Below are 27,593 nucleotides of genomic sequence, written 5' to 3'. Positions count from 1 at the left end.
ACATCCGAAAAACACATCTCTACTCTAACCACTCCTTCCTCTTCACAAACGTTTTTCGGATTATCCACATGTTGTTTTCCCAACAAGAGAGTAACCTTCCCTTGCATCCCAATTCCAACATCGGAAAAACCGATTCGTTACAGATCCTGACAGATATTGTGTTCCGTATGACAAACAAATAAATCTTCTCACCACATGCGCTTCATTCAAATGTGCTTCTGGTGATAATGTCCTGAGGCTGCTTCTGGTGATGGCGGCATTAGTGTCGCTGGTGTGGTTGCTGATTCTATGTGGCAATGTGTTTCCATTGTAGGCAACGTGCCCTGAACACTCACACTCAGGCCATACCAAACTCGGGCATTAATATGTTACCAGCATGGAACACATTTCTCATTCTCACATTCGCATTCGCTGGAAGGTGTATCGGTTACGCTGTACTGGCGATGTAAGGAAGTGCCGCATCTGAATCCTTACGTCCGTCTTCATCTTCTGTTCCTGCTGTTGGTTGTGGCGTGCAGAAAGGGATGATTGATATTTAAATGTACTGTAACGCTACATAAGGCGAAGTCCACACAGTGATGTTGATAGTGATGGTTGGCCTCGATCGCAACCAAACCAGCGGCATCATCAAAATATATCAGTAGCATTATGAAACCATTTTAGTCACATTACGATATACCGTCTGTCATCGTCGGTGACTGATGATCGAGTTACACACCGAGATTTCGTGTCACAAGACCACATGGACGCAAGAAATTTATCGTAAACGTGATGGTCTCAGCAGGGGATCGTACGGGTTGGACAAGAAAGAAAGAAATGTTCCTCAGCACATCCACACAAGCCAGTATAAATACTTACTTTGGGTGGACCATTGGAGCAGGATGAAACAATGAGGAAATCGATCCAGCAATACCATTATCTCGAAATATTTTTGAGAACCTGAGATATATAAATCTGATTGTGCATTCTCAGAGCGACTTCTGGCTGCTACGAAGAGGGTTCGAGAGTCAAGATACTTTTACAAACAATCAAGTAATCTCTCATGAAGGAACTGCATATTACGATAGACGCTATGTGGCTGGCTGGTTGACCTTGCATGGGTCACTTCATCCTTAGGCTAACTAGAATATAGGTGGCCAACATTTTCAATGATTTGTATCAATGGGGTCTATCACGACCTTCAGCGACAGCATACAGACGCTAGTTCATTGTCAACCAGGAACAAGGAGGCTTTAGCGAACGCAGAACAGGCAAACATCCTGAATGCGGGACAAATGTTCTGTTTATTTAATATTCCCAAAGTATCTTAAAGCAACCCTAGCCATCCTGAGGAGCATTTGCATAATTCCCTGGGGATTCTGGCATCCATCTCACCTCTCGAAAAAATAGATGCTGGCTACCAAAAGACGTATATTTGTTCTCGTTGCTTCAGGGCTGTTCCATTCCTTATGCTAAGCTCTCCTCTACTATCTTTTAAGATTTCTACCATTTCTGAGGAGAAATGGAGATCCCATTCGTATGGAGAGTGATTCTCCTACAGAACTCCAGTAGAGTCTCAACGCACGTGTTTGCGTTTCCAACTGTTTGACAATGAAATGGATTAAAACGCCTCACAGTCGCATCTCTGGACAAACAATCAAAAAAAAGATGACAAAACGAGAAAAGAGGGATCTAAAAACGTACTAAAAATACAAAAAAAGGAAGCACGATATCCATATGCATCCCCTACGAATGGACTCACTTTGCATACGTAAGTAGTGGATGAACGATTCACTCCTCTTCTTCGTCTTATGGATTCGCTTCTGTATTATTCCTTCATTCCTTTACCCACCACCCCACTGTGACATCAATATTCCGGCTACGGCCTTCTGTAGTTGAATCTTTATGCTGTGGACAAAAAAATGTTGCTATCTGAAGCACCACTTCTAAAGGCATGAGCAGTTCCTTAGTAAATGTAAATTCTTTGTTGTTCGACGAACGAAAGGATAAAATCTACGAAATTGAAACAATCTGGGACTCGGGGGGTTCCCCCTTTTCTATTCTGCCGCTTTAAACATCTCAGAAACCCGCATTCCAAACTCTACTCTTCTCTTGAATTGCTTCCTAATTCACGGCTCTCCGGAACTGTTCAGCAGTACGAGAAAGAGAGAGACTTTTCGGATTGCACAATACTAAGTAATATTCTCAAAAACACACTAATAATATATGTTGGATTTGCAAATGCGCTAAAAGAAATTTAAAAAACCCACATTCGAGTTCTTTTTGGAACATCTCGTTAGCTGCAATAGTCCATAACTCTCGAAAGATGATGTACAGCACTACGGGATCACTGTTCTTCTGAACCTCCGAAGAAGTACAATATGGACGCATCCAAAATCATCAACTCCAAGCAATATCTCCCATCTGCATGTTAGTGTTGGGGCGGATGAAGAGCGAAATACAGAAACTTGATACGAAGGTCGTTCTGGAAAAGTTTTCTCGTCCCTACCAGAACTGTTCGCGTCGCAGAACAGAAAATGGTGGTATCTGGTTAGGTTCGCTTGCATCGCCACCTCCATCGGAAGCAGCAGAACCGCAAGATCCTTCTTTGCGAAATAAAAAAACATAAAATAGAAAGAAATAGGAAGGATAGACGAGATGATGAAAAGTTGCGTGGAGAGCAAAACTGCGTTTCAAACAAGTTCAAGTAGCAGTATTCGGCCAGACCGAAGAAAAGATAATCATAAAAGTCCCAAATTAATTCACAGGCCCTCTGAAATTCGTGGAGGGCCTGGTGTGCTGGGAAAACTAGTCATAAAACCACCAACAGCATGGTATCGGAGGAATCATCATCCTATGTTGTTGCAACCATGCGATGGTGAGTGTTTTTGAAATATTTTGCCACTTCCTTCACGCGAGTACAAAGTTTCGCGAGAAATATGCGACACCAGCACCCCCAAATACCCGCATTTTAACTACCAAGCGTCCCTTTCCTGTTCTGGCGTAACTTCCCGAGGGAATCGGAGGTAGAGAGCTGAGAGAGTTGAGGGGAAGTTTCAATTTTGAGGAGAATCCAATTTGGCCTCCATCGCTCGATTCAATATGAAGAGACTGGATGGAGGGAGTAGAGGTGTTGTGCCATCATTTCCCTTCCTCTCAGCCCATCAACTGGATTTTCTGATGACTCAACCTCTCTTTATCAACAACATTCGGAACATTGCGTTGGCCAACAATGCGTCGCTCCCCCGCGACAGAAACCATCTTTAGAAAATGGTTAGGGATGATCCAGGAAGAATGTTCAAGCAACAAAATATTCTTCGAACACACACCCACACCTTTTACAACTAGGAGACCACCGAACCAAGTAACTCCAGCGGACATGACTTGGAGTCAGTTACAAGTTCGAAGGATCCTCGCGTGACTTTGCGCAGTGATTGTCATCTCGTATTCACCGTTCCACTTGGAAGGAATGGTAGTAACGTGCAGCCGCGTACACTTCCTGGCGAAGTATCGCATCCGCTACTTAGAAACATCCGCGAATTGCCTTGCCGGAGCGGAATTGAAACAATATCCGGAATGCGATGGCGACGATGTGGCGAAAAGAAGCAAAGGATTAATCAACGGCGCGTGTATCTTCATCGCCAACAGAATCACGGTTCTCGGTATCACATCTTCATCTTTCCCATCGTTCCCCGATTTACTCCATTCGTAGTTCAGCCAAGAACCTTTTTAACAGATCAGTTAAAGGCTGCTTGAGGGTTAGTAACCGTATTCGGGTTTAATATCACCATGAAACTCCTTCTCATTACGCTAAACATTCTTCGGCGAGTCATCAAACTTCGCAAACAACAGAATACTGATTCTACGTGCTGCCCCCGGGATCTGATGAAAATGAAAAAGTGAAATAAGGATGTAAGAGAAACAAGGACTAAATGCGGACCGGTAAACTGGCAGGAAATGGGAGTCAAGATTTGCATACAGATAAGCCGTAATAAGTTAATTATACCTTGGGTCTTAACAACTTGCCTTCGAGGATCCTTTGTACTAGAAGCACGAGGTCGTGTTTGCTCGCAAGTATCATCTGACGACATCCGTGAGAACAAGTTGCGCCCAGAGAGGCTGCGTGCTGCGCCTTGTCGAGAGCAGAAGCCAGCTGCTGTTGTTCTCGGCGTTAGGAAGTGAAGGATAATCGAGTTGAAGTGTGAACCAGATGCCGGAAATGTAGTTAACAGATGAATCCTCGTGGGAACTTCGGTACAACAGAAAGCTCTACTCAAGGTGTATTGAACTAAGAAGCCTTCTTCTGTGGACGAGGCACCGCAGAATGCGAAATGTAGCCCGATGTTGCTGCAAGGTTGTTTGGGCTCGAGCAGGGCATCCGGAAATGGATGTTCACTCCATCAGTTCTGGGGGAGATGGTGATGACCTTGGTTATTGCGTAAGCTAGATTCAATAGGCTTGGAGCTCTCTGACTGCTTTCAACGGGTATTTCGTGCCAATAACATCGAAAGCTTCAACAGGCAGCGTTGTATGTGGCTGAATGGCACCTAGAAAATGTCAAACATGAAACGTGGCTCACAATTCGACATTCTCTGTCGCAGCACCAAGCTGATACAGGAGTATGGAGATTTGCACGCATGTTTCTCCCATCACGATGTGCTCTTCTTCCCAAACACGCGCTGAGTGGTTGAGCGATACATCCGCACGACATATCCAAGTGTCAAACGAGATCCAGGAAGGATTTTCTCCTCCATCACACCTCAGTCGAAACGGATGGTTAGCTTTCCCGCGAGAAAACTGACGTTACTCACATTTCAATCGATTTCCTTTTGTTCTGCTGGCGGTTATTCATTTCGAGGGATTCGGCTAACATTTTTTTCCGTTTCAGATATCCCGTCGTGACGTCAAAGCTAAAGCTTCTCGGTTCTCAAAATCAGGAACAGCAACAGACCCCTCTAGTGACACGATTTATGATGCCGATGGCTTCCTTTTACCTTTCGTATCATTCTATACTCCATAGGGTGTGCTTTTGTCGTTCGAAAATCAATTCCATCTCATCCTTTCCTTATTGGTACCTTGGTTACAAAATATTGAGCTTCGACTGTGGAAGGCAATCGTTGGCATTTCTTGTTTCAAGCGTTATATTCTTGCTTTCTTATTTTATCTTTCTGCTCGTCTTTTGAAGCATTGATTTGGACCGATAGCTATTTTTTTGAGAACCCAATATTGCTGATGATCTTCTATTTTTTTGTTCAATTGTTGGTTGGTTGGTTGTTTAATTGAAAATACTTTCGGTTTCTTTTTTTATTCAACAATACTAAAACTAACCACGGTATTCATTCCACTTTAGCTGTGGTTAAAATTAACTGTATGGTTCTATAGTTATTCGATTTCGAGCTGAGAGTCTTAGGGTCCTTAAACATTCAGGGATTTTTGTGTTCTAAATTCAATATATCACCAAAAACGGAACAACTACCGTCAGCGAATAGAAATCGAATCTTCTGTACGGGAATGGCAGCTGAATGATTTAATGCATTTTACTTAACTAAACCTATCACTGAGCATGCTTTAACTGTTTTTTGGCACAAGATTTTCACTAAGACTATCCCTTTTTCTCTTTCTCTTCGCCATAGCTCTATTTATTAATCAGATTAATAATTGAACGTCACGTCCAATAACTTCTCATACATTTGCTTAATCGTTTTCCTTACATTGAATCCAGACCCAGTTGACAATTGTGGCAAGATTACTATTAGGATGGCAACGAAAACTATACGTCATCTATCCCACCCTCAGGCTCTATAAAAACACAGCATAAATAATCAATGTATGTCTATGCAATTGCAAAATTTTTAGTAAGTGCTTGAGATGTAAACATACCTTATGTTACGCTAGCCTTCCTCTTACAACACATTAGTACTTCCCGTTGGTTCTGATTGCCAGAACTTTTTGCTTCATCACCATCTCCTTTTCGACGACTCCGGAACACTGCCGGTATGAAACAGAGAAGTTCCAAAGAACCACACCGGCATGGGCCATCGGAGACTGGGACACTATCATGCCCGGAGCATCTGCAGTCAGCATGGCAATTTTAATTAATTGATTTTAATGTTGCACCGCAGTATGAGCTCAGTTGCCCAGCACCATTTTTGAAAAGTCTTGTTCTTCCACAGTTCTCCATTAATAGATGCTTCATGCTATACTTTCATTTTTGCTGTATGATCTTCCAAGTGGAATAGTTAAGTTGGTATGGAAGAGGAACTGAGAGTAACTAGTTGATTATGAAATTGTTCAAAGAGAACATTCCAATCTATCTAATTACGTCCTCTCTTTCATGTGGTTCCTACAGATCAATTGAAGCAAGACGAATAGGAGTCATGAGTCCACCTGTTTTCTCAATTATATACACGTGAGTGTATGCATGAGTGCCTCAAACACACATGTTTACTAGTATTCGATTAGCTGGCGTACATTTAATACACTTCAAATCAATCCATGCCTTAAACATACGGCTTGTCCGTCCTTATATATGTTAAAAAAAAGTCAATCCATGCCTAGTAATCATATGCCATCCTTCGTCACTAGCAACGAGGGAATTGGGTAAAACGGAAGCATCCCTCGAGGACTTGTTGACTCCTTTCAATCACACATCAGCTCAAACACATGAAGCATGAACTTGAAAGCATTGAGTCGAGATTCAATCATATTCTCTTCTGCTTTTGGTACATCCGTGGGGCTATAAGATGTGGTTCCACATATTGCCTTTAGTTCCTCTATCTCAATGTAGTATCTTGATAAATGTAAACTTTATATTTGCAATAAGTTAATATTGCAGAATGGCTAACGATTACTCGGTTTGGAGACTGTAATTTCGTCTGCCAACAGAGGCCACTTCGGAAGGCCAGCAACCACCAGTTACAGTCCTAATTGATTATGTCATAACCAAGCACAACAAACATGAAACATGCCAGATTGTGTTCACAGATGGCCCAACGTGTGTGCGTGTCAGTATATGACGGACCGATGGTACAATTTATGTTCCTACAAACAGTCCACTTCGTTTCGGATAGCAAAGGTTAACAAGAGAACGACGTCTGTATCACTGTGCTCTGTGCTTTGTTTATTTGGATTCTGATTTTCTGCTTTTCCATTCTGCAACGCTGGTTGCGGCCATATTGTTGCCTCGATAAGCTCTCCAAAACCGAAATGGAAAGCAAAAACCCCGAGTCTGATAACCAGAACGGATCCAGTTGATAACCAATCGACGAAATAGCAGACAAAACATCTACATCATGATCATCATCATCATCATCATCTGTCATCATTCGTCAGTCAGTTAGGATTCCGTAAAAAGACACCAACCAATTAGAATAGACCGGGCACCATTTGATGCATTCTGGGTTCTTGGAGTCGGCACTTTGGCTGATTGAATCCTGACACGCACTTCAAACATGCGTCATCACGTGGGGAAGGGATGAGTGAGCTCAAAGCATCAAAGTGAGTCCAATGCAATCGAAGAAGCGGCCGGACAGCAAGAATCGAATCGTTCATTTCCTATCACACGACCCATTTGGCATTTCGTCCTGGGATTGTGATGTGATTCCGGGGCTACCAGGTGTGTTTCACGGCTCTTTGATTAAGCGAATTGAGAGCAGAAATGCGTGAGTGCTAGTGTGTCGATGAGCAGGACAATGGCAGCGATAACAACCTCAACAGAGAACCCCATTGGAGGAATCTGATTAGGTTTAAGCCTGAGTGGTTGGTCTCCAGGTTGGTTTTTACTCCTGTTCGTTTGTGCCCATGACATTCGCATGCGATCACCATACATTTCGTCACAATCTTTCGGTTTCGATAATAGTAAGAGGTGACGCAAAGGGCTACGAACCACGAAACGAGATCCAAGATTGACCAATGAATGAGTAAATGAAGGAAATGCGTAATTCCGCAACAACAGCAACGAGGAACAAAATGATCAAATGATTGGAATGGTATTGCAGGTTTGTTTGCCACAATATCTGCTCATACAGCATTCCGCATAAAATGGTTAATAGCTAGAATTCTTCAATATTCATATTTTTGATCGTAAAAGTTGTATAATTCCTCCGCTACCATTAATCAACAGCCACCAGCAACCCGTAGATCGAACATTCTTCCACATTCAACCATTTCACCACAGAGAGAAAACATTCCATTAAACTTGAGTGCAAGTAACCTCAGATGCCACAATCTCACAGCAACTTTCTTATCCAATTCTGGTTTGGTAAATTGTTAAATACTTTTCAAACATCTTATCGTTGAAATGCTTGCCTGCATCCTTTACCACACCACTGTACCTACAATTTACAGTGTATTTAATACGTATAGCGAGACACGAAATGCAACTAAGTTTAAATCTTTCTATGCAAGTTAGTAATTGATACTTGTTTTGAGGAGCAAAATGTTTCTCGGTTACAGACCAACCCATTAGTTCTTTAAGCAAATTCTGTTGGACAGAATGTTGACAAAGGTCTTAGCATGTTTCCGCGAGGACCACTTCCAACAGGATTGCTCGACACGTAACATTACCTTTACCCATTACCATTACCAAGACAAAGTTGTAGTGCAAAGTCGCTCAGACCTTTTACAAGGCCAACAAATGGTTGGCCTAGATGTGTGCGAATGCTAATGCGTTCCTTATGTTATCTGACTAATCTACAATCCTTCTGACATGATCTGAGACTTTGAACACCGCAGGCTACGAGGAGTTCCAATGCATGTAGAATACTATAGAACATAAGGAACAAGTTTATCGGTCGTACAACCAGCTTTCTCGTAGCCTTGATTACTCGGTAGCAGAATGCTACATGTACTCGGGATGAAAGTTTTTAGGAGAACTTTAATTGTGAAAGAGCTCGACTCGAGATAATAACGGAGTCATTATTTTTCGTGCTGGAAAAACATTCTACTTTCGACAACGACGGTACCCTTTCTACAATCAATAACAATTCCGAAATGCAGCCACCGTTGTACGCTTAGTATTATTAGCTTGGTGCATACGTTGAAAGAAATTATTATCACTTGTTTGTTATTTTGAGCGGTTAACACACAACACCACTTCCTACAACTCTATACAAACAACACCACCCATTCAAGAGTCACGAGGACAACGACAATCGATCCCTGGCAATAAAGGACACACTCCTGCTGAGTTATTAGATATAGAGCTTCCCACTGTATATAAGATTCAGAAGTAGGTATTTTCTTTTTTCCGATAACCAACACAATGCATCAATTGTAAAAGAGTTCCTTAACGAAATTCTCCTTCCAACGGGCCGCGGCCCACAATGGCCGCGACTATGCTCAAATCGATAACCATGCTATGCTCACCATTCCATAGTTGCCTTGATCCCTTTTCCAAATACTTGGTCCTTTCGGGGTTCCATTTAGCCAGCCATCAGGAACCACTCAGCCGAACTTACACTCCAACATGTGACTCTCTGGTGTCAAATCACCTGTCAATGGATAAAACCATCCATGCACATAAACTGGTACGCTTACTTACGGTTTCATTTCATGGATGATCCAAGCGAGTAACAAGATGAAGGCCTCGTGTGCTCTTTGTTGTGCCACGCATCATAACAACAGAGAACAGAAAAATGGAAGAAACGGAACAGAGAAACCATACAAAGAGTACATAGACAGCATCCTTGCATCGAGATAGGTGATGCTCCTTCCGAGGTATCAGCTCACTTCATGGATGTTTTGGTTGATTAAGCTGCTGTTGATGCTTGGGAAAAGGTATTAGTAAGCTTCTCCATATGCGTACCATAAACATGAAACCAATTTCATCCTCATAAAATAGAAAAGAACGATGATGGGAAGTAGAAGATCTAGTGCAGGGTTTGGAGAGAGTATTCGTTCTACTCCTTGGCCTCTCGTGTCACTCATACCTTGGCACGGAAGCCCCAAAAATGCTTGCGAGAGTCGTCAACGAGATGAGACTAGGAGTCAAATAAAAGCAAATTCATTCCACTCACTTGATATTGACAGCGGTGATTAGTTTGATCGATGGAAAGATGTTTGTTAGTTGTTTGATTGCATTCCTGGTCATGGGGAGCAAGAGAAGTTACCAGGATACGTGATAACCATGGCGTTTGATTGTCCACGAAGTGTTCAAGGATAAAATAAAAACCAACCAAGGACAAAATTCTCATTAAACCGCAGATTGAACCACATCACGTTCCGTATTCAACATTTCCTTCTCACTTTCTCTGTCCCAGCGAGACAGGATGTTGGCGAGCCAAAATAGATTCTTTTACGAGGTAGTAAACTAAAGCGTCAAATGGTTTCGACTACCATTGCAGCGGGTATAGAGGAACAGACCAAACACAACGCATGACATTGGCGTTTCGTTACTTCGCGCTCGGAAGCATAAAGGGAATAAAAACATTTTCCCGCTTCATCACGCCATGCATTGACCATTACAATCCACAAACTTGGGTCCAATGGGACACTAAAAGCATCCCAGGAGAGGAACTAAAACCAAATGCAACAAGGAAACGCGGCCGCTCGATGGGGAAACGAGGGTAATCATGCCACCACGGGTCTGTCTGCTCGTTCCGTTCGATCATAAAATTAAGCCACTTACCAAATAAGCCACAATGAATCCGAAAGAGCGTCGTACAAATAATGAAAACTTGATGTTCTGCCTCAATTTTTCAGGACTTTTCATGGGTCGTTGAAAGAAATTGAAAGCAATTCCATCGCGCAAGTGGAATGCTGTAAACTATGTGAACCAAATGAATGGTGAGAACGTAAAAGAGTTCCATCACCTTCCTAGCTCCATCTTAAATTGTGTCATTCTCACCATCTAATGAGAAATGAGCACAAAACAAGCGAACGTAGCACTCGGCACCAGAACATCAGAATTCGATCACATTTCCATGACCATTTCAAGACCTTTTGTCACGAGTGCACATACACGGCTGGAAGAGCCGAAGAGCATGTACCACTGGTTCAGTTGAAAAGTTCACCAATTGAAAAGTTAAAGAGCAGGAGCAGCAAAGACCAGAGAATGAGGGCACATGAAGAGAGAACAGTATTGGTGTCGAGTGGCGTAACAACGCGTTAACGGAGTAGCAATGTAGTGTTCGCGGCCACGGATCGGTCCGATGCTTCGCACATCGTTTACTGCGACAAATGTGACGCAGCCACAGCCATACTTGAAGCTTTCGCGGAAAGGAAGAACAATGGTTTGAGGGGGTTGGGGATATGTTGTTTACGGAACCAACCATACGAATCTCTGGCGAGGGAAGCGTGAGAACGAGAAAAACTCGCGAAAATGAAATGCCAGCAAGCGTTACAATGAACCTGGGCAGCAACATGGTAGAGAAATAGAGGAAAAAGCGATGGAACTGGCGTCTTCCTGATGTAACGAACCGAAACGCACCACTCGCTGGCGTGTATCGAGATGGAGACGCATTCTATCCCGTGCTCAGGAAGTTGATTCGTCCGTTGTAGGATCCTCGGTAACCGAAGGTGGAACACTCTGCAGATCATCACGGGTTGCGGCTGGTATTTGGAGCTTGAAATTGCTTTTGTTCTGCATCCTCGACCGTCCGACGACTGACGAGTCCAAGGATAGGTTAGCGCCAGCACTCCGATGATCTCTTCCTCTCCAGCGAACATACCGAGTTTCCTGTGCAAATGTGACCCACGACCTCAGCGAAACCGGTAGCCGCGATGGCCAGCAAGCAATTAATGTTTGTGGGTGAGAGCGTGGCTTTTATTTACGCGGGACAGCGCAGTGAGTCATGCTTATGAGACGACTCTTGAGGGACTGAAGCTACATTTGAAAGTTCGACATAATTTCCACATTCTTTAGCACTTCATTTCCTCTAAGTGAATTTAAACCGACTCCTGATTGATGATCTAGAGCAGGGGTCTCAAACTAATATTAGCAAGGGAGCCGCTTCTTCTGAAAGTATCAACCAGTCAGTGGGCTTTCTCATCACATAATTTGGAGGTGCATGGCTTTATTAAATTTTCTTTTCTCCACCGAACGCAAACCGTTGCCGATGTTCGTGGTCAGAGAAGTGAAGGCAATTCCACAACTGGTCACCACACCGTAAATACGAAATGATGTAGCTTCGGTGCCGAAACCCGACGATGGAGGCGCCAGGTAACCGGTAAAATTGCAAACTTTCAGGGGTTTGTAATAGAGATTTAAACGGGTAAATAACGCAGGGATCTTAACCCTGCTGTTACCCTCAAAAAAACTCACTAATTTTATCCTCGTGGACCATTTGGTCCATGGTGTATTTTCTATGGAAATGGCTTTGTAAACGATTGAATATGAATTGTTTGGCTTTTGTAAGCAAAAGATATTGACTTATTTTGCATTATATGTGTTTATATTGGTATAATAGAATATAAAGAACGACATTTCGCAATATTGGTTCGCAATCCAAATCACATAAACGAATTTGGGCGTCAAAATACGACCACGTTACGTCTCGAAATTGGCAGAACGTTCACTAGATGAAAGGAGGGAGAAGTTTCCGTCAAAACGAATTGATATCGCAGTAATTACAATCTAAAATTGTAGCCATAACAATCTAATATGCCGATTCCGGGACCACAAAGCGAGCCAAACTATTGCATTAGGTAAGCGTGGTCGTCGACCATCCGGGGGGAATGACTACGATAAGTGGTAGATAGGAGGAAGGAGGTATCATCATTCGTGTTTGAGTGATGAATGTGATGAAGAGTATCAATTGAGGTTGGTAGATCCGTTGTTCGTTGCAAAAAATCAAATGATTTGGAGCGACAAACCATTCCTCGAGATCATCGGATCACAAGCACATAATATCATCACAACACGGCCTCACCCCGATTAGAGATTTGTGGAATTGATGGGTGGAATTGCTTCCAATGTTCTACAATTGTCACGAAAACGTGACAATTAACGAGCAACTGGTAGCGTTCAGAGGACGGTGTTCTTTTTGACAGTATATGCCATCCAAACCGGCTAAACACAGTTTGAAGTTTTGGCTAGCAGTGGATTCCTCGGCAAGCTACTTGTAGAATATTCAACCGGATCTCGGAATATCTCGGAAAGTCGGCCACCGCAAATCCCGAAAAACCAAAGCGAACGAGTGGTTCTAGATTTGGTCGATGCCTTGAAAGGCCATAATATTATAACATACATTTTTTTCACTACGTTCAATTTGGGCCAAACTCTTTTACGGCGTAAGATAACTCTTGTTGGCACTGTTCGAAAGAACAAAACCTTCATTCCGCCAAAATTACTGGACTTAAAGAAGAAACCCTTATACCAATCAACGTCTGCTTTGATAAGACCACCACATTGGTATCATATGTTGGCGACAAAAACAAAGGAACAATATTACTAAGCACTATGCATTCGCAACCAAACATTGCCGAAGGGCCAAAGAAGAAGCCTGAAATTGTCACCTATTACAATTCGACAAAAGGTTTGTTTTGATTTTTGTCTCATTCCATCGATATAGCATTGCGCTAATCATTGTGTTTCGATATTCAGGTGGTGTGGATACGACGGACCAAATGATCAGCTGCTACAGTTCAAGAAGAAAGACAAACGATGGCCATCCGTAGTGTTCGCTAATATCATAGATATTTAAGCTTTGAACGCATATGTTATATTTTCCGTGATCGACCCAATGTGGAGTCCGTGATGTGAATCTGTGAAACGCTCACAATTTTTACGACAATTAGCGATTGATTTGGCCCATGAACACATGCAGCAACGAACAGCGATTCTAAGGCTGGCTTCATCTGCGGAATTATTCACAAAAATGTGCTCATCACCTAGAACTTCCCTCAGCAGATCGTTTACTAATGAATCTCGATCGGGCTCATCACTTTTGTCAACGCCACCATCGTCGGCAGTGCCTTCAACAAGCCTAAAAAGGTGGCCAGCGCCTGTGCTGTAAAAGCAAATCCGAGAAAAAATGTGTCGAATGTGGAGTATTTGTTTGTAAAAATGATAGAAAAGTGTTATGTAGTACATGTATGAGTCGAAATGTCCAAACAATAGCTAACGAATAGCTATATTATAGCTGCTATTAGAGGAAAATGTACTATGGACCAAATGGTCCACGAGGATAAAATTAGTGAGTTTTTTTTTTACTCGACCCCTATCATACTTTTTATGAACTTAAATGTATATTTATGCTTATCAGCCGAAAATAGCACCATATCGAACATTTCAAGACCATCGGAATTTTAGTTTTGAAGATATAACAAAAAAACCAACGAGAAATGGACCAAATGGTCCGAGGGTAACAGCAGGGTTAAACTCTATTATGTGGTAAATGTTCAAATGTTGGAAAAAGGTATCTTCTTTCAATTATTCGAACACTATTGTCCTTGCAGAAATCTCATCAATCTCAAGAACCGGGCGCCAACGCGCATATCTCGATCTCTCGCATATACACCGTGGCCGTGGTCGCAGGTTGCGAGTTTGAGATCCCTGCCTTAGAAGGGCTGAAGTTTCATATGAAGGCCCGCCATTCGATTCCACATTTTCTGGCGCTTCATTTTCTATAAGTGAATTTAAACCTACTCCTGGGTTGGAGAGCCACTCCATGCCAACACCGCCTTACTCCCTGGAGTATTTTCATCAAATTTCGAAAGGAGTCAGACACTTTGTGTGTTTCCATCCGTGAGCATGTGAAAGAAGAGAATTGGATTGAGACCCAAGGATCGAGGGCAGATGACATGTTGGCTCAAAAATGGGCAATCGAGTGGTGTTGATAGAAATGAATGTAACCGTGTACCAGTGAATCCAGACACAGTGTAGTTTCGAAAATGGCTTCAATCCTCTTCAAACATCCAAGACCTGAATTAAATACCGTTACACAATGGAAATGAAATTATATCGGAGACCCGGATATGTCGGAGGTATCAAAAGTGGAGACAAAAGCAATCCAACATGCAATCCGTCCAGTTAAATACATTCCCGCGATGGCCCTACATTGGTTCCAGCCCAAAAATGGAGTCGAGATTGGGGCGATGTTGGTCAATTCAATTATCAAAACCATTTCACCAAATTACATTTGTGTTGTCAGGGGCACCTGGACCTTCCTTTTTGGTTGAGAAGCAGTTTATGGGCCTGGACCATTTAACTCGAAAAGGGCAAAAAGGGCATCCTTATGCATGTTCCATCCATTTTATGGGTTATTAAAGACCTGTTGCGGCCCAGAGATTTCCACGAATGAGACTATGTGCTCTCAATCTCTCTCACTCTGTCACATTGTCCTGAAGCAAAGGAAAAGGCATCATGACAGCATGGCTAGAAAGCAACAAATGTGCGTTGGCACCGTTACGGATCGTCGACTGCGTCCGATATGCAGCCGGATATGTTGATATTTGCGGCCACATTGCGTTCATTGGTCGCATGCATCGTTCACCGGAATGTTGTGTCATCCGTTACCGACCGGTGACTAAAGAGCATCTATTATAACCGCTTGGATCACTCTCCAACTGACCAGCCATTCGACCGACCGCCAGTATCCGGTGAAACATGTAGTTATGATTCCGGAGAATCCAGTCAAACAGTCTTCCCTGCACTGCCAACCGGTGATAATGGTTGCTAACGAGCGGAAATTCACACTTCCGCTCAGTTGTGTCCGGAATTAATGGAATTCTCTGGCCCGGAAATCTGACGTCCGTCCCAGGTGCGTGTTGGCTTCACCAATCATTCGACGGATGACTCAAAGCAAGCAGCAGACCGGAAATTTGTCCATCCTCTTCCGTCAAACGAACATTCAAACAGAAAAACTTGTGAATGTTTCTCACAAGTCCGACGAAGGCATATGACGTCAAGAATACAAATTTGAGTTTTGAGAATTCGCCGGATTGGCAATTATTCTTGATTGCAATCTGTCCGAACTGATGCCACTAATTAATAGCGGCACTTTAATGAAATGCAAAGAGTCGCGATGGTTTTATCGTAGTAAAAGAAAAGCTGGTCACCCAGAAGAGATATAAATATTCAATTTTGGGAACAACTGACAGCGCAACATGGGTTATGGATTGCAACAAACGAACCTCAGTTACCCCGCCTAATTGGTAAGTACTTCGGGAAAAGTAAAAAAAAAACACAAAGTACTTGGATGGCAAAAGACTATTTTAATAAGCATGTTTTAATTGGCAATTTAATTGCTTAAAACATGAGTGAACTGTACAGAGTAGAGTCCTAGTAATAGTAGCATTTTTGGGGCTTATGTTTTCACTTATCAGCTTATCTTCATGTTCCGCTGTTCGCTATTTGAGGAAACATTTTGTAAAAGAATTGAATTCCCGAATAATTAAAGCATGTTCCTAATATACCCTTAAAATATTTAAACAACATTTGTTAAAGTATACATGCCAAAATCTGGTTTACATTCTACACACAAATACTTATCCTCAATCCAGCAAGGAGATAACAAAGCAGCGCTTGGCACCGAGAATGACCTATTAATTGCTTGTTTTGAAGAGAACACGGTACCAGAAAATAAACACAAACATTAATCATTTGCAATACAAAATGGTCCACAATAGTTTAAATGTGGTCCTTGCTCGCCCTACCACAGGGATAAAAGCATCCGCAAAGCAAATTGATAATCGAGACGAGCAACAGTTACATAAATTATTCTGCACGACGCCCAAAAAAATTCCATTGCATAGGTCTGTACAATAGCGTTGTATTTCCATTTCACCCAATTCTATCGCTCTTGTTCATTCTACTTTGTCTTCATATTTTTCTTTTGGGCCAACAATACCAACAACCTGACCAAATCCAAGAGAATTGTTGTTTCAAACGACCACATTCTTCCAGTGCGGGATTATAAAATACCTTTACAATGTCGTGCTGCGGTCAAACATTCACCGAATATAAACTGTTGTTCCGTCCTCGGTCGACAGACAGAAGGTTTGATTTGTTTAACATTCGACTGGATTGCTGGAATTTCACTGTGCGTGTGCCGGAGTTTTGTTTCGCTACTAACGAAAAAAGGTGTTCCCAATTCGTAATCGCATATTATTCTTTAATACAAGGATCAAACCGTAGCTGGGCAAAACATGCACCATAAATCCTTATTGACCGATAGAGATTGGAAATTGACGCCATGGAAACCAACGCTCCCTCATCGGAGCTCAGGATTGCAGAATGAAAACATATTTTTTCATTTACATTTTTTATGCTCTCCTTCTTTCACTGTCTGTTTTCTGACCGTCCAATGTGTTCTGTGGATGCAATCGTTGGACTGATGTTAAAAAAGTCGTTTCCCAAAACACGTGCTATATTTCAAATTGGATGAAAATTTCGAATCGAGATTGTGTTCTACCAGCAACAGTAGCAAGGTTAAAGCAGCTCGAACGAATAAACAAAGCAAATCATTTGTTCCTCAAATAAAGAATGAAGGACATGTAAAATGGCTGACAAAAAATACCTTCATTTCCCGGATTTAATTATCAACGATTAACGTCAGGTAAATGCTTTTCAACGAAATACGTTCGTTAAGCCAAAAAAGGTCTATTTCGGATTACCTCGGGGTGTCGAAATATTTTGATGTTCGTTTGCACCCTTTTCTGGGATCGTTTGTTGAATGAATGCGTCTCGGTCACGCACTTATCTGGGTCATTCGTAATAATGGCAAGAAATAGCAAAAGGTGATAATTATCAAAACAACCCCAATGGCAACAGATGCCAGCAATTATCAGCACCATTCCAGCATCCATCCCCTTTCACCATCCATCCACCGAAGTTCGGAAGACATTTCATTTGCTTCCTAGAATGCTATTAGAATAAATTCGGAAAAAGGATCAATGGGGTGGTTTAAGGTGCCGTTACTGTAAATTTCAACGCTTCCAAAAACATCCTCTGCAAACCCTGTTTTCGTTCATTTCAATTCCTTCCTTCTGCTTCGATCGCTTTGGGCCATATCTTGCTTTGTTTGCTCCTGATCCATCGCTTACGGCGAGCAGATTGGATTCCTGTGAAAAACATCCTTCCGAAGAAAATCCCGCTTCCGGCGACTGATGCGAAATGAGCAAAATGTGTGCCGGCACGTAACTCCACTGGAACCGGAAATAAAAACAGAAGGAAAACAGAAAACAAACGGCCAACGACAAACAAACAAACGGCGATTGAGGATTATTAGCCCCAACGAGTCTTGAAACTCGCCGTGGACTGCAAAGGAGTGTAGCAACAGCAACAAAATCAAATCAAGAACTGCAAAAAGCCACCATGAAAGCCACCAGGGTATTGGCAATTGTCTTTGCATCATCGCTCTCAGAAATCGAGATAGCGGCTCGTACTGGAGGCGTCTGGAATACGAAATATTGACAAACCGAACATGTCCTGAAGATAAATGAAACCCAGCACTAAAAGGCAAGCTACAGCAGAATATCATATGCTGTGTCCCTTTTCCTAATAAAAGGACCTCCAGCGAGCGTTACACTCAAATGAGTTTTCCTTTCCCCAAATAAACAAACCCTCGAAATAGGGAGTCGATGGTGTGCTACATGCACACAGCCAATTGAACAGACTGTCGGATGGTTGTAACCCTCAGTTCCTTCCCTGAAATACTTTGAAATTAGTAAACAGGTTGGCAACCCTCGCGTCCTACTTGGAGGGTGTAAGTCGTTGGTTTTCCTTTTAATTAATCGAAATCGAAAACAAACAAAAGTCTCTAGGAATCCCAATGAGTTCATAAAGAAACAGAAAACTGGATAGGGGAGTGCGAACAGGCGCACGAAGACCCAACATTCATTTCCAACGCTTGCAATGGCGTATAAAGGTATTTATTGACGGCACTTCCGAAGGGTGTTCCTCGTATCACTCGCCTGCTTGTTACAAAATGGGTTGTTGAGGTGTTAGGGAGGTTGGAGGAGAGTAAAATATCCAGGGAGAACCGTCTTCAACAACATGTGATACCGATAGCTCGCTTTACACACTCTCCAGTGGTCACGCTTGAAATCAGAAAACAAAAGAACAAGGGAAGCTGGAACAATGACTGGCCTCTAGAAATTGAGCAACGTGATTCTGCTGTAGCATATCGTGTTGGCATTCGTTAAGAAGATTTATTTCTTGGAATGCCTCTTTCACTGTGCCCGGACAACCATTAGGATTTCCCTTTAACGCAAGATTTAGAACCGAAAAGAACAAATCTCTCAACACTAGCGTCCCTCGGTGAGCCTGATCCTTAGCGTTCCTGATGAGCATTTTAAACAGATCGGCAGCCAATCGTGAAATGAATCTTCAAACAAGCATCCGAGAAGTAGTGGAATGGGTCGTGGATGTTGAGAACGAAAATAGCTCTACTCTTCCATTCTTACCAATTCATCCTCGCCATTCCCTTGCTTGTTTTGTGCTTTCAGAGTTTATTCTAGTCCCGTTGTCAGTTTGCAGACAGAGCATTTCGTCAACAAATCCCAGCTCGACGCACTGGGCAGCTCATTAGAGTGTCTGATTGTTTATTTTCATTTCGTACTTTCTATCCTTTTGTTCTATTTGTTTTGTCATTTTGAGACATTACTTGATTCGGGGCAGGTCCTACTCTATCATCAGAAGTTTTTCGTGCTGCCAGAATCTGTCCATTAGACATGGAATACTTAGTTGTCTTCTGTGTTCTCATCTCTATCATTGTCTTGGCCACTGTGAAACGAAACGGAATGGTATCGTAAATGAAATTGGAGTCTGCTTTTAGGAAAAAGGACCGCTCAGTGTCCTTCACCGGTCATCGGAGATAAACACAACCTGGGGCGTGGAGGAAATCAATTTGATCAATTCGGACACAACTGAGAAATTTCTCCTCTTGAGACACTGTGCCTGCTCCGGTGACTCCGGTCATATTACGATGACATTCTTCATTTAATCCTCCCGAGTGGATCCAGTTCGATGGACGCCAACGGCACGTCCAATCTTCTTTGTATCCTGAGAACTCTTCCATGACGGACAGGAGTCTCAGTGATCAAATTACATCTCTTTCCAAGAAGCTGCCCAACCGACATGCTTGCTATGAGCTTGGCAGATTTGTTTTGCTGGCTCCAGATCTCGTCTACCCGTCAAGCCATGGTCATGGACTTTCTTTCAAGGACATGATGAAAACAGGAGAATTTTTCTGTTATTTTCAACGATTAAAGCAAAGCTATCCTACATGATGGATTTCACGAATCCGAATTATTTGCAAGTTTTTTACTGCGTGAGTAAATCGGTAAATGGAATTCATTTCACGCTCCTGGAACCTCCCACGCTTATTTAACAATTAATCGAAACATATTAAGAATCCAATAATATGTACAACATCAATCGATCAGCGATGTTAAAAATGATGTCTATCTAGTCATCCATGAAACATCATTCATCAACATTGTTTTCCTTCTACTTTTATGCAGCTTAGGGTAAAAGTAGTTCCTATGCCATTTTAATTTTCGTCAATTATTTTCAATATTGAAAGATCAACAAAAACTAATTATAAAATACAGCGATACACAGAAAATCAACCATTTGTTATCTCTCTTCGTTGCATATGTCTGCAGCAGAATGATTATTTTTACATTGCGATATAAAACACGCTATTCTAGGAATCTATGTTAATGTAAAATTAATTTAATGCAGAGTTCATCATTTTAATAATTTTCCTCCATACTATTCACCAAAAAAATAGTTTTTACCTTTTCCGAAAGTCTCCTCGCATGTTCACGTATATACGCCTATACCCGATGCTTTATTTGAATGTTTGCTGTCTTTTTACGTGATAAATTACCGGATGCAATGAATTTATGGTCAGATCCCCCCACTAAGCCAAAGTCATCTGTTGACAATCATTCCTAGAATTCGTAAATTTGAATTGAAATGATGGCAAATGGCAATAAACTGTCCTATCCGTAACCACATGCCGCAACATTCTGGTTTCATATCCTACCACAAATCCCCGAAAGGGCTCATTGAAGTGATGCGCATTTTCACACGCAGATAATCTTCTGCCAAGGTCAATAAAACCGCAACCTTCTCTCTTCAACGGCGGAATCGTTCATGTTATCACAAATCGCAATCGAGGGACCCATTCCAACCTCCTCATCCTCTTGTATGTATCGTGCTTCATCAAATTGAACCTGCTCTACTCGTCGTTTACCAGCATGGCACGGTGTGTCTATATTGAACTATTAAGTTCCCATTCCTCGCGTCAGCAATATTTACTCTGCCACGTAGAGCGAATTCACATGGGAAGTCGTTGGTGGTGGGTAATAAAATATGTACCAAAGCCATTTTCCAAACAAATACATCGAATGAAGGGTGTTAAGCAAAAAGCGGCAAACGATAATCGGTAATGATGGTGACGCAACCAACGTATACCTGATGCTGTACCGCACATCGTGTGTTGTTTTATAATGACAAGCAGCATAAGGACCTATTTAACGAAAATGTATCATAAGGACCGGTTGAACGAACTATAATTAGGTGTAGCTGGAGCAGGCTTGATTTTTTAACTTAAAAAGAACTAACTCTAGAAGAAAAAAAAATTTAGATGAAGATGCAAGACACAAAATGCTGCGTTTGTTTTTCGACTTCTTATTTTCGTCTACGGTCATTCAAGGTTATCAAAAAATATTACAATTGGCAAAAAATAGTGATTTTGTGATCCTACAAGCTTCATTTCAATAAAAACAAACAATAAAATGATTCATGTGCATATTTATACTATACCAAAAAAAACATATTATTATTGCCACAAGTTGATTAAGTTTGATATATCTACCAGATGTAGATCATAATCGCAACAGCAGATTATTTGAAACCCAATTAGGAATGTATCATATTGTTCCATATGTTTGGAATGCTTATTGATTTTCAATTTTCCAAATACCATCACCAAATAGAAAACAATCAACACAAAACAGAACTGCAAGATGAACATTATCAAACCTCGCGTAACTCAAAGTATCTAACCAACCATATATCAACTTTTTCCTGAGAAAGTGTCCTATGGCGCTATTATGAATAATCCAAATAGAAAAATGTTTCACCACAATTTCGCGGGATGTTCATTGAACCACGAAAGCAATCCGCGGCCCAGACAGTGTCCTTGAAAAAGAAAACGAACTCGGTGCCTCTTGACAGCCATCGTAGATAAAACGACGTTGGATAAAAAGCAAAGTGGCATATTTCTCACGTCTAAAACCACCGAAAAATGTTCAAAAGCGCGTACAAACCCGCCGGCCAAAACCACTCACATCGCCTAGATGGTTCCGGCAGGATCAGCGACAGCGTTCCTCTTCTCTCGCCTCCTCACATCTCCAGTCCTGTGCTATGGTAAGGATCTTTTTACCTGTTTTGGCAAGTCTAGCACCTATTGATGTTTTGCGTCGCGCCGTAATACCGAGCCAGTGAAGCGCGTCTTGGTTGCATAAGCTTCGTTGATGCTGTCAAAAGTTATTTTGGCCTAGACGCTTCCCGCGGCAAACACTTCCGCTATCAAATCAGCAGATGAGGTGATAGAGGGTGTGAGGAATTTAAAATTGGCACAGTCAATACCGCCTCGAAAGGGCGAGTGGTTCACGAGTTCCCCTATAAATGAAAAGTTTTAATACAATTTTAACTCTCCGGGGGATTTTTGCTCAACGTTCGCTTCCCGTTCGTGGGTGCGCGCTACATCAGAGTCTCATTACTGCATGACTGGCATAACTGTAGCTGCCCTTTATCCTCTGTGCTACAGTGGAAAATTGAAATGGTTGAGCTCATTTCACATTAACCATTTTATAAGGTGGCAAAATGTGACGCTTGCTCTGACTTCGATTCCAGCAGCCAAGAAGAAGGAATGGCAAGCAGGAAACTTGAACATTTTGGTCCTGGGTAACAAGAAAAGAAAAGAGAACAATGAAAGAGTATAATGGTAACGGCAACCATTTTCTACATCCCTTACAGCTACGAACCTGTCATGCACTCATGGTAACAGTTGGTCGCAATGGTCGTAACAATAAAACATTGCAACATTTTCCACGTCCCACGAACTCGACTCTGGGACTGCTTCTGTGCTGTTTTTCTTTAAACCTTTCTTAAGATGGACAAGCATTCCAGAAATAACACAAAGCAAGTCACCCTCCTCGCTACCATCTCGAACACCAGCTGCGGCGAAAGAGCGACTAGATTGGAAAAATAGCCATGATAAAAACCTTTGTCAACCCCGGGTTAATTCATGGTCCCGAATGGAATGAGATATCCAGCAGGATTCGCACCAACATCAACACCAAGCGGTCCGGAAGCTGATGGAAGTCTGGTCGATATTTGTCACCCAAGATAAGGTGCAACGTGTTACTGCATGTGACCCTTGTCACCGTATCGAGGGTAACATGTTCCACTACACCATCCCCTTCCTCTTGTTAAGGTCCGGATGTTTATTGTGGCAGCCTTTCCAAACAGACCACACGCTGCAGGACGTAGCAGGTGCGATGGAATCGTCTGCGTGTTAGTTGGTCTAGGATCACACCGACGACATGGCTTGCTGTGTTACATAAAGTGCCCTTAAACACTCGGTAAACTTGCTTTGATCCTCACCCTCCCGAAACCTGTACCTCTGTCCAATATTCTATCCCCTGGTGTCACACATTTAGTTGACGTTTCGTAAGGGAAAAAGGTTCACACCAATGCCTGATAACCACGAACTCCTTCTCCTCTTAACAGGATAAACACCACACAGGTTCACGGAAGGTGCCAACCATGTTTTAAGACGAAGAATTGGGCAATGCCGAACCTTCGAAACGACGACATGCCACGCACAGACTCTACACTGCGAGGTACTTAGAAGAAAGGACACAAGAAACGCTTTCATTCTACCCACAAATATCAAATTGCGTCGTGATCGCGAAGCCACATGCCGAGACCGCCATTTGCAGCTGTTGGTCACCATTACACCAAAAATCGAAATGGTCTCAGAACACCCGTAGATTTAAGCGACCGAAAACGAATTCCGATCCATTCCGCGAGGACGAATTGAAAGGACACCAGCGGAAGGCGAAAGGTTTTCACGATTTATCATTTCTCCTTCGTTCATCTAAATTCCTTAAATTCCCGGTCGATAGTGTTGGTGGCCTCATGGGTGTTCCAGGCAGCGAACAGAAAGCCATCCCGACGAAACTGGACCACCAGTGTACCCTCTACTCATGGGAATGTACCGGGCCCGTAGCTTGGGTTTCATTTCGCGGCTGGCCAAACGTCCAGCACCGGGGCTGCATAATGATTGCGCGCGCCACTGGACGCCGTGATGTATGTAATCGCAACGTCGCACCACCAACACCCCCACCAGTGGCCGCATTCCCGAGGATGCCAACGAACGAGGAGAGCTTGCGATGCATTCCATAAATATTTCAGCAAATATGACACCGGCTGAAAGGCGAGAACAGTCTCCAAGGACATTTGCGGTTTTCGTAGTCAAGAGAAGAATCCACTAAAAAGTAAAACTGACCGCAGTACTTCGCGGAGGACACTCGAGTCCCCAGAGCCACTAGAAGCTAAGGGATAAAATCAAGGGTCGTCCCTGTGGCCTTCATCACCAAATGGATGGTCCATGACAGTGGCGACGAATTACTCCACAAAACCCAAAAGTTATCGAGGGGAACAAACTCTCTTCCCGGGGGGCATTAGCCAAGGAGGGCAAGTGCTTAACATAAGCTACAAGGAATACAATCGTGAGAACCATCCTTCAACCAACAGTGATGGCGGATGGATAGGAGCCGCCTTTTTTGACAATCTTTTGTGATTTTGATCGAATCCGTATTCATATGCAAATCAGAGATGCACAGGTTTTCTACCTAGAGTTAACGTAATGAACGAGAATAATACTATTAAACTGCAATAAAAAGAAACTGGCGCAAAGGAATCCAACGAGTAGTCAATTCGGGTTGGACAAATTTCTGCACATCAACTTTGATACAAATAATCAAAAAGCATTCAATGGAATATTCAGGGAATGTACAAAAAATATATTTTGTTAAAAAAATACGCTTAGAATTTCAGCATATTAGAGTTAGTTAAATAAAGTATTCTGTTCATATAAGTAAATGGTGCGAAATTGTAGAACGTAAAACTGCCAGAATAATTATTTGTACAATACTTTTTAACAAAACTTTTATCGAATCGCATAGAATACTCCTACAACAGATTCTGGAACTACATTATTACATTATTATTGAAACACGTTCTTATAGTTTGTTTGAATGCACGTTACACTGAAAGAAGCAATAATAATATATTCCTGTTCTTCTTACTTGCAATCCGGTCCACATTCCACTTCTCAGAGATTTTGCTACATTCTCCAAGGACCTTGCTGGTGAAGGAATGTGGTGAATACAGTGCCACGATGGTACAATATCGTTGGTTTGCGTGTCCGGCAAATCACTTCATTCCGTGAATATTCGTCGTAAACGATTCCAAATGGATTCCAACATTCAAAAGCATTCCGGGCATTCCACGAGACCCTGCAGCCAGTACTACTGCGACGGTGAGAGAGCTCGAGGCGAACAAACGAGTCTCACGAGAGCCCTTACCACCGACGGGCTCACGACAAATGGCGACATTTGATGACATTTGGCGAGACGAATCGATTACGCCATAACCACCTCACGAGCTACCGCATGATGGCTACTAGCAGCGGGTTTCTGGTTTTTTATTCTATTTTCCTCGCCATTTCCTCTGTACTCCTATCGTTCTTTCTTCATTTATTTGACTGTTTGCTTACTTGCTTGTCCTCCAAACGGTTTGAGATGTAGAATGGACAAGAGCACACCGTAGTTGCCCTATTGAAAGGACGTTCAAGTGGAATCGAGCGTGAAAATCAAGTCAAGCATGGCGATGCGGGCGAATGGAACGGAGAATACTCATCATCACCATCATCAACGCCGTCAGCACATGCGAAACGCTCGTACCACTTATCATCATCATCATCAGCAACGTCGTCACCACCATCAGCAAGAGGTAGTGGCTAAACAGAACAGTTCCCTCGATTTATTTGCATGGCAAATCAAATTCCGATTTCCATTCCAACATCTAGACACAAGCTTCGTTGCCACCATGTCTGCTGCACGCCGAGACAAACGGGAGAACAAAGAAGAGCAGAAGTCTTTGCACGAAATTGTAATTCCAATTGACGAACACCGCCACCATCTTACCACTGTCAGGGTAGCATTCGTCCATCAAAACGAATCAGCAGACATCCAAAAACAGTAAAATTCTGAGAAAAAAGGAGCGACAATAAACGGAACGTTGCAAGATGGTGGATGGTAGTCGATCGATCGAAATTCCGATTCTCGAATCTACTCAGTACCGCCAACCAACCCACCACCCCAATACCGAACGATCTGATCAAACTCAAAGCCCTCGTTCCTTCTCGTATTCTCGTCAATATCTGTTTAATGCTGACTGAGGACCGTTGCCAAAAACATGGAGCCTCGGGGCCTTTTGCTTTGTATGCAGAAAACTGTCAAACAAAGTTAGCGGCCAGCGATGGGTTATGCTCCTTTTTCCTACTCTCCGAGGGATGCTTCGATTGTTCCGGTGATACCAGCTGGCCCGGAAGCCTCGAACCGAAACGAAATGTCAGTGCTAGTAGAATGCGGGATTGATTGCTCGTCCAGGATGTTCTGCATCCGACGGACCGGAAGGAAGCTACCGGAACGAAATGCGGGAAAAGAAGGCATCTCACATCCCTTCGCTATTCCGAATGTTTCATTTGAAAATTCAATCAAAAACAGCCGGAAATGATAAAATATTTAACTTACCGAGACCGTGTTTTAATTCTTCCTTCGTTCCGTTGCGTTCTACTCCGCTAGCAGATATCCTGTGCTACAATGTGCGGCTTCAAACACTAATGAGCCGAGGTGAGTGATGAAGTAGCTCCATTCGTTCACTCCACCATGCCAGACGATTGATTTGACGTTAATTTATCGACTTAATCCAAGTGTCGAGACGCGTGATCCAACTTCTTTCTTCTTCATCCTGCACCAACCAACACACTAACCAGCACTACCACAAAGTGAGCAAGAGAGCTGTCTCTCTCCCTCACCCATTCCGGCTGATACGAAAAACCAACACACTTGTCACCACGGACTATTTGCTATTTTCACCAAGGACACCCCACACTCTACACCTCCCCAAACCACTCAGCGCTCTGCTGATGCACGAATACCGTGGGAAACTCACCAATGACAACGGGCAATATAACGGGGGCACTTAGCGGGCACAACCCAGGTCGTGGGTAACACGCCAATACACAAACACAAGGATGTGAGGCAAGGAGCCTCCAGGCAACCGGCGATACGCGGTGGATCCGTCGAATGAATGGAACCTGTTCGGAGGACAGCCGTCCAAGGACTGCCCGGTTGTTGCCTACAGTGCACTCATCGCTCTCGTCGCACGTCATTCTCTCTCTCTCCAACGTAACCGCCCAAGGACGCAAGCGCCGTCCGACGCTACACGAGGCAGTCCGTGCATGTCCTGGTTTAATGTTGACGCACTACGAAGTTCTCTCGGAGGAGATTTTGTTTACAATCCGAGAGGCTCCCGGGCCAACCGCGATGAAAATGAGGGGAGATAAGCTATGGCCGCTATC

General features: G+C 42.8%; 1 protein-coding gene across 3 annotated transcripts in view; it reads right to left on the bottom strand.

Moving 5' to 3' along the window:
- The window catches only part of LOC126570606 (locomotion-related protein Hikaru genki-like), a 56,028-nt gene extending 28,695 nt beyond the window's left edge, over nt 1-27,333 (bottom strand). For all 3 annotated transcript variants that reach the window (XM_050228512.1, XM_050228514.1, XM_050228515.1), the window contains exon 1: nt 27,185-27,333. The gene's annotated coding sequence lies outside the window, so the exon portion shown is untranslated. The remainder of the gene's footprint in view (nt 1-27,184) is intronic.
- Nucleotides 27,334-27,593: the final 260 nt, after the last annotated feature.

The sequence above is a fragment of the Anopheles aquasalis genome, chromosome 2 (genome assembly GCF_943734665.1).
Source record: "Anopheles aquasalis chromosome 2, idAnoAquaMG_Q_19, whole genome shotgun sequence".
NCBI classification, from domain to species: Eukaryota; Metazoa; Arthropoda; class Insecta; order Diptera; family Culicidae; genus Anopheles; species Anopheles aquasalis.
This window is presented reverse-complemented; position numbering and strand designations above follow the sequence as displayed.